Here is a 6,560-nt window from a genome sequence, read left to right as displayed (position 1 = left end):
TCTGAAAGCTCACTCTGTTCAAGCAATTAAGTCACGCTAAAAGCCAGTCGCTACGCCCCCCATAAATTACCTGTTTCAGTTTATTTTTTTTACTTGTGAACTTTTGTTGCGTAAGACCACAGAAAAAGACCATAGAATCCTAGGCACTGCCAACCAAAATGCCGGCGCTTGGCGTTGTTTTGTTTTGTGGTTTTTATTCAGACTAAAGTCGAATTTTAAAATAAACATTTGTAAAGCATTAGACTAATCTTGTTGCCGCGAGCTCATTAAAAAAGATATTTCACTTTTTTAATTTTGATTAACATGCAGTATATTGCGTTCTTACAGCGCTTAAACGGCGTATTGAAACATTTGAAATTGAAATCCAAAAAATATATGGTTTTTTATAACGCCATAACATAAAAAAGGCATCATTCTGGAGTTTACTTGGCGCGTGGGTCAAAAAACAAAAACTATTTTTTTAGGACACTTCATCAAATTTTTTAAACAAAATTAAATTTTTCATTGACAGCAGTCGTGTTTATTTTTAAACTCAGTTATCGAGAATTTCTGTATATGATGCTGAACCAAAAACGTTTTTTTTAACGTTTTTTTTTTTCGAAAGTTTATCAATTTAGTGAATCTAAAAAACTTTCAACAGATTGATAGAGGAGAGTCTGAATGCTTCACTTTTTGGCCCTGCTGCGAGCTCTCGCGCTTTTCTTCATAAAAGTATTTGGCTTCCAAAAATGTTTAAGTTAAAGTAACCTTTTTTATCAGGCAAAATCAATCCTAATATGATACAACTTCCACATAATAACTCAAAAATAAAACTGAATATCTTGCCTCGTCTTAATTTGGGTTCACTTCCCAATTAGACTGATTTGCTGAAACATTGGGAATTACAAATATTCCAAAATAGCGCGTTTTATGACGTTCAACGAGTACTTTTGAGTCCAAATTGAAAAAAAAAATTTTTTTTTCGCAATTATCAATTTTAAAACAAAACACAAACTATAAGGATTTGCATGTAAATTCGCTAATACAAGCAGGAGGTGAGAGAATACTTGTTGTATTAAATAAATGAATAAATCGACTTATAAGATTAATTCAATCGAGGCTGGCTTTTTAAAAAATTGTGATAGCTTTTTATACATATATGTTTTAAAACCCTAAACGTTTTGTAAAAAGGTTTTTGTTTATTTAGATGTCTTAAATTTTTTTTAGTTTCGAGTTTAAATTTTGATTTTTTCTTATCAATCTCAAGTTTTTGATAAGTTTTTCCATTTCTAGACAAAATTTCCAGCCATCCAAAAATCTGTAGTTTTCCGTAAGTCTGTCCAGTACATACTATTTTCGATCTATTGTTTAACGTCAACTGCATTTGGCATGATTTTATTTTTCTTGTTTTCTCTAACTAGTGGAATCGTGCTGCAGCAAACAGATCAAAATTTTTCAGCAAACAAATAGATCTGTAGTAATTACTTTGTTTTTCAAAAGTATGTCACTACATCTGTCAAACTTATTTCTCACGATGCAAATTTTTACTCCCCAGTTTAGTTGTCGATTTAACCGATCGACATTCTTCTCTTGCCTTATTCTGGAAAAAATGTTTATTGCACCTAACGGGTCAAAACATAAATTTTCAGTGAAACAACATGTGCCATTAACAACAGTTTATGCAGTAACATGTAATTTGACCTAATTCCACAAGAAAATTTGCTAAAACATTTGTTGCTTTTGTTTGAAAAACTCACTTTTTTATCCTCCTTTTTAATAAATAAAAAACTGAATGAGTTTAAGTGTTTTTCAAATCTGTTTTGCCTGCAGTAATCAGGAGTTCAACCTCGAATAAATGTAGCTACAGATACTTTAGTGTATCTTGTGAGTTAAACTTCAAAACATGCAAGTTTTTTCCAAAAAAAGAGGTATCAACAGCAAATTGTACAATTTGAACGTTTGCATAAAGATTCGGTGATATTTCTTAAATCCAAGTTACCAACCGCCTCAATCGAAATTTATTTCCTGAAAGCCTAATTGAGTACAACTTTTGTTTGGAAATTTTTGTCAGTGTCAAGGGTCGAGAATATTGTCCTAGCTGTGCAAAAACAGAGTTGAGTCTATCTGCGATTTTTTTCCATCTCAATTTATGATTTTCCTCTTTTTCATTTTCCAATTTCTCTGGTGATGTTTATTCTAGTTATTTTATTACATTTTTTTTATTTTGGGAGTTAGGACAACTGATTAAGAATTCATTAGAAGAATCAATGTTAGCATTTTTAATTTCCCATTTAGAAGATTGCGAGTGGTTTTGAATGATATGAAAGTTCTGAAAGATATGAAAGTTCTGATATGAAAGTTCTGAAAGAATGATAAGATTCTGTTTTTTCACGAAAACTTTCAGACAATTTCAACTTTTTATCTTCCAGATCGCTTTTTACTTTTCGAAGGCTCGAGATAACTTTCAATATATTTTGTATAAATTTGTACTCTGCTTGAGATATGTTTTGACAGTACTGGACCGAATTGGGTGGGTTTTGACTTTTGACCACGATCCAAACATCTGTCTAGAAAATCGGTTTTCGGCCGAGGTTTGATTTTGAAATTCGCACCATTAACTTAATATCTCGACCCTAAAACTCAGTTTTGATTCGGTTGCTAAAAACATGTTTTAAGGATGCAAGTGGATGATTACGTGCTGGCCAAAGGGGTCGTATATGATATGGATGATGACGCCAATTTCATGGACAATACGCAAATATGCAGAGGCTATGGTAACTTCATTACTAATAGATTCAGAGGACAATTATGATTCCGCCTAATCGAGCCGTCTTTTCAATAAAGAAGAGTAATTATAATAGATTTTTAAATTTTAATTGGTCACAATTTTTTCTTAAAACTGGTAAAAAGACTATAATATACAGTAGCGTGCCGAAGGGGACAGCCCACCTTCAATTCTGGTAGCCACCTTCACAGCCCACCTTCAATTCTGGTAGCCAATTCTTGTCAAAAGGGCCCTCTTTGGTTTAACTTCACGAGACCCTTTTTGGCTGACCAACAGCAAAACATTTCTAAAGGCGCATTTGGCGCCAAGATAACTAAATTTAGGGGGGGGGGGGGTCGGGATTGCGCGCGCTGAAAAAAAAAAACGCTATTTTATGGTGTAACGAGTGGTTTTACAAAGTTAAATATCAATACCAAATATGTTTGTCTTGACTTTGTCAGTCCTCTTGTCACTTTTCATAATAATCGGATAATATGAAGAGACATCATACTTAAAAACTCGCAGGCGGGGTGGGGAGAACCTCTGAGTTGAAAACAACTCAGACAAACTACACAATAGGTTTACTATTTCTATTAGTGTGATATATTAAAATAAACTCATTTGTAGCCAATGAACTGTATTACGAAAATCCAGCATCTGGGGGCGATTTACCAGGTCCAATCATAGTAGGCAGAACATTCATCCTGGCCACTCACGTGACCACTCTTGTGTCCTTGATGTTCTACTTCCTCGCCTACGCGGACAAATTGGGGGGACCCACCAGGGCCATAGCTGTATTACTCTCAACCATAGCACAGTGTAAGTAAAGGCAACCTCATTTCCCCGCTAAATTACAAAATAAGATAGAGCTAAGATATTGATAGGTCCGCTTTAATTTCTTTTTATACAATTTTTACTAATTATGTTATAAAAGACATGAATAAGTGTTGTTTTGATCAGTTTTTAAGCTTAATTTTATGCAGTTTTCTGATAATCTTCCCCTCAGACTTGGTTTTTTTTATTTTAACGTCTTGATTTTTTATATTCACACTACATTAAGTACCCCAGAGAACTTTGAGCGGTAGAAGTGCGGCTTATACGATAAACACTTTCATCCGCTTAGACAGGTTGACGCAAACCCGAGAAATGTCTTAATTCAAATCAAGATAAAACTTATCCACAGGCGCAGATCTAGGATTTTCTCTAGGTGTGGTAAACTTAGGAATTTTTGAAGGTGTTATCAGTAAACCGCATTTTTTCGGCGAGCGCTTCCCTTCTTTTTTAGTTATCTAATAGCCCCGACGAAAAACTAGGATCATCAGCCAAAATGGATGTCGTAAAATTCTACCAAAGAGGGGACACTTAGGGTGGAAAAGGGGTGAAATCGTTGATGGAGGAGACACCCCTCTCCCCCTTAATTCGCTACTGCTTATCCATTAATGACTTCTTTGATCCAGGCATGTGCTTCTCTGTGTTCTGTATCACCATGGAGGCTTACCTGGACGGGGAGGAGACTCTGATCAACCGGACTGTGGTGTGCTGGAGCAATTTTATTTATGATCAAATATAAAAAGATAAAAAGATGTTTAACCTTCGATCAATTTTGGCAAAGATCTACGAGTTTGAAAATTGCCAATTTGGTCAGTTTTATGCGGGCTTCGAAAATTTTATTTATGATGCTGGAGCGTGACTCGCCTTATTTATGCATGGTGAATTGTTCCGCGCGAAAAAAATTGTTCTAAATTGAATTGCGGCTAGCTAATAGGTTGTTTTAATGTCGTACAACTCAAAATTTTCCGCTTGATATTTGATATTGTCCAAAATTAATAGTTTTTCAAAAAAATTTCCCAAACGGTTTGACATGGATGAAGGGGCAGTCGGAACATTCAGGGCTTTGAACTGATCTACGATTTGTTTTGTTTTACATTTATCTTCAAAATGCTGGATTCTAACGTAAAATGAGAATCAGTGTGAGTTTAGGACCGGGGTGGCCTTTTCAAAGATTAGTTTTGGATAAAGTACACCGTCTGTTCGTCACGCTATCTTTTTTTCTGATGCACAGATTCGTGCAACTTCTTAGTCTAATGATTCTAATCTACTCTAGTTTTTTCGTAGTCTCAATAGATCTAGTTAAAACTGGTATTCTTGCGAGGTATAAGAGAAAGAAAGAGGCAACTGATTTCCAAATTGAGTTATAGTTTCTCTGGCTGAAACTATGAATAGTTTCAGCTTTACAAACTATCATAAGTTTTAGTAATGGATCACGATGGGTTAGTGACAAATATTTTACAGTGACAAGAATCAAAGTATAAAATAAATAATTTTTTGAACAGGTTCTACCCACCCGGGGTTTTAGAAATTATTAAAATCAAAATTTTTCTTGTGTGGGATGGATGGGGAGTCTTCTAGATCCTTTCAGGAAAGTGATAATTGATTTGTCAGTGAAAAACATGTTGTTGAGGTCTATTGAGATTGAGAAATTGTTGCAAATCAAAAAGATTATGCTGAAGTAGGAGATATTGTGCAAATGAAGTGTCGATTTTGTAAGTTAGAGCAAGTGTACGTGCATTCTTATTTGTTCACTCCTTTTGATCGATTAATGAGATAAGGATTTACTTCTCTGTGTGAAGCGCCAAGTGACAAGGATTCATATTTTTGAGTTAAATACCGAGTTGCCCATAGTTCTTGTTAAATGGATACATTAGCTGCATTATTGGCTCCATACTTTATATCCTGCGAAAGTTCTGACTGTGCAAGCAAAACCAACCAATTTGCCATGCCATAGTCGGAATGTTATCGAGTTTTCATCTCCCTTTTGCTGCTCGTTTCTTTTGCTCTGTGAAGTCTTTTTATTATTTATATACTTGCACTTTTAGTGATTCAATTTGGCTATGATCTTTTTAGTTGTTTTCGCAAAACCGTTTTTTAGTTCGGTTGTTCAGCAAATTTGCTCATCCTAGAGCCCTTCTTGATAACTATTAGTTCTAAGCACACGAGTTGGTTCTAAGCACATGCTCAAGATGTCATTTGAACGACTGGTGCGTTAGGCTTGTGGGTATACTTGTGAGCGTCACTTTGAGAAATGTCTTTACTTGTTTGTGAACTTTCATTTTCTTTTGTGTTAAGTGTTTAGTCTTTTCTTCCTTTGGTTGTCTCCTTTTCTCAAAAATAATTTGTCTTTTTTATTGTTTTCTAAATCCAGGTTTTCTCTAATTCTAAATTTGTTTGAGGTCTGCTCGAGACTTGTTGATCGCACGAGATGAGTTTCGGGGTCGATGTATTCGTGCAACTTCTTAGTCCAATACCAATCCTAATCCTACTCTTCGATGTTTCTTATTCTCAATAGATCTAGTAGATACTGGTATTCCTGCGACGTTTGAGGAGAGAAAGAGGCAACTGTTTTCTAAGTTGAATTATATTTTCTATGACTGAAACTACGAACAGTTTCAGCTTTACAAATTATCATAAATTTAGTAATGGATCATGATTGGTTAGTTCTAGAAATTTTACAGTGAGAAATTTCAACGTATAAGATAAATATTTTTTTGTGCTGATTTCAGTTAGTTTTTGTAAATGGGTAAGTTATACAGGTTAGTTTACCAGTACAAGCATTAGGTTGGCCAATCCAAATAAAACTTATATTTCATTTAAGTAACATTGATGAGAAACGGCTCAATGCTATGGTCACAAGCTGGGTTAAATTGGACAACCATGAAGATTTTGGCCTCATTCATTACTAACAAAAAACAACCAACTGGCGGACTTGAAAACACTTTTGAAAGCAGTAAATACGTAGTATGGAAAACTGTATTGTTTT

Source organism: Symsagittifera roscoffensis, chromosome 2, assembly GCF_963678635.1.
Source record: "Symsagittifera roscoffensis chromosome 2, txSymRosc1.1, whole genome shotgun sequence".
In the NCBI taxonomy this organism is placed as follows: Eukaryota; Metazoa; Xenacoelomorpha; order Acoela; family Convolutidae; genus Symsagittifera; species Symsagittifera roscoffensis.
Note: the sequence above shows the minus strand (reverse complement) of the source record.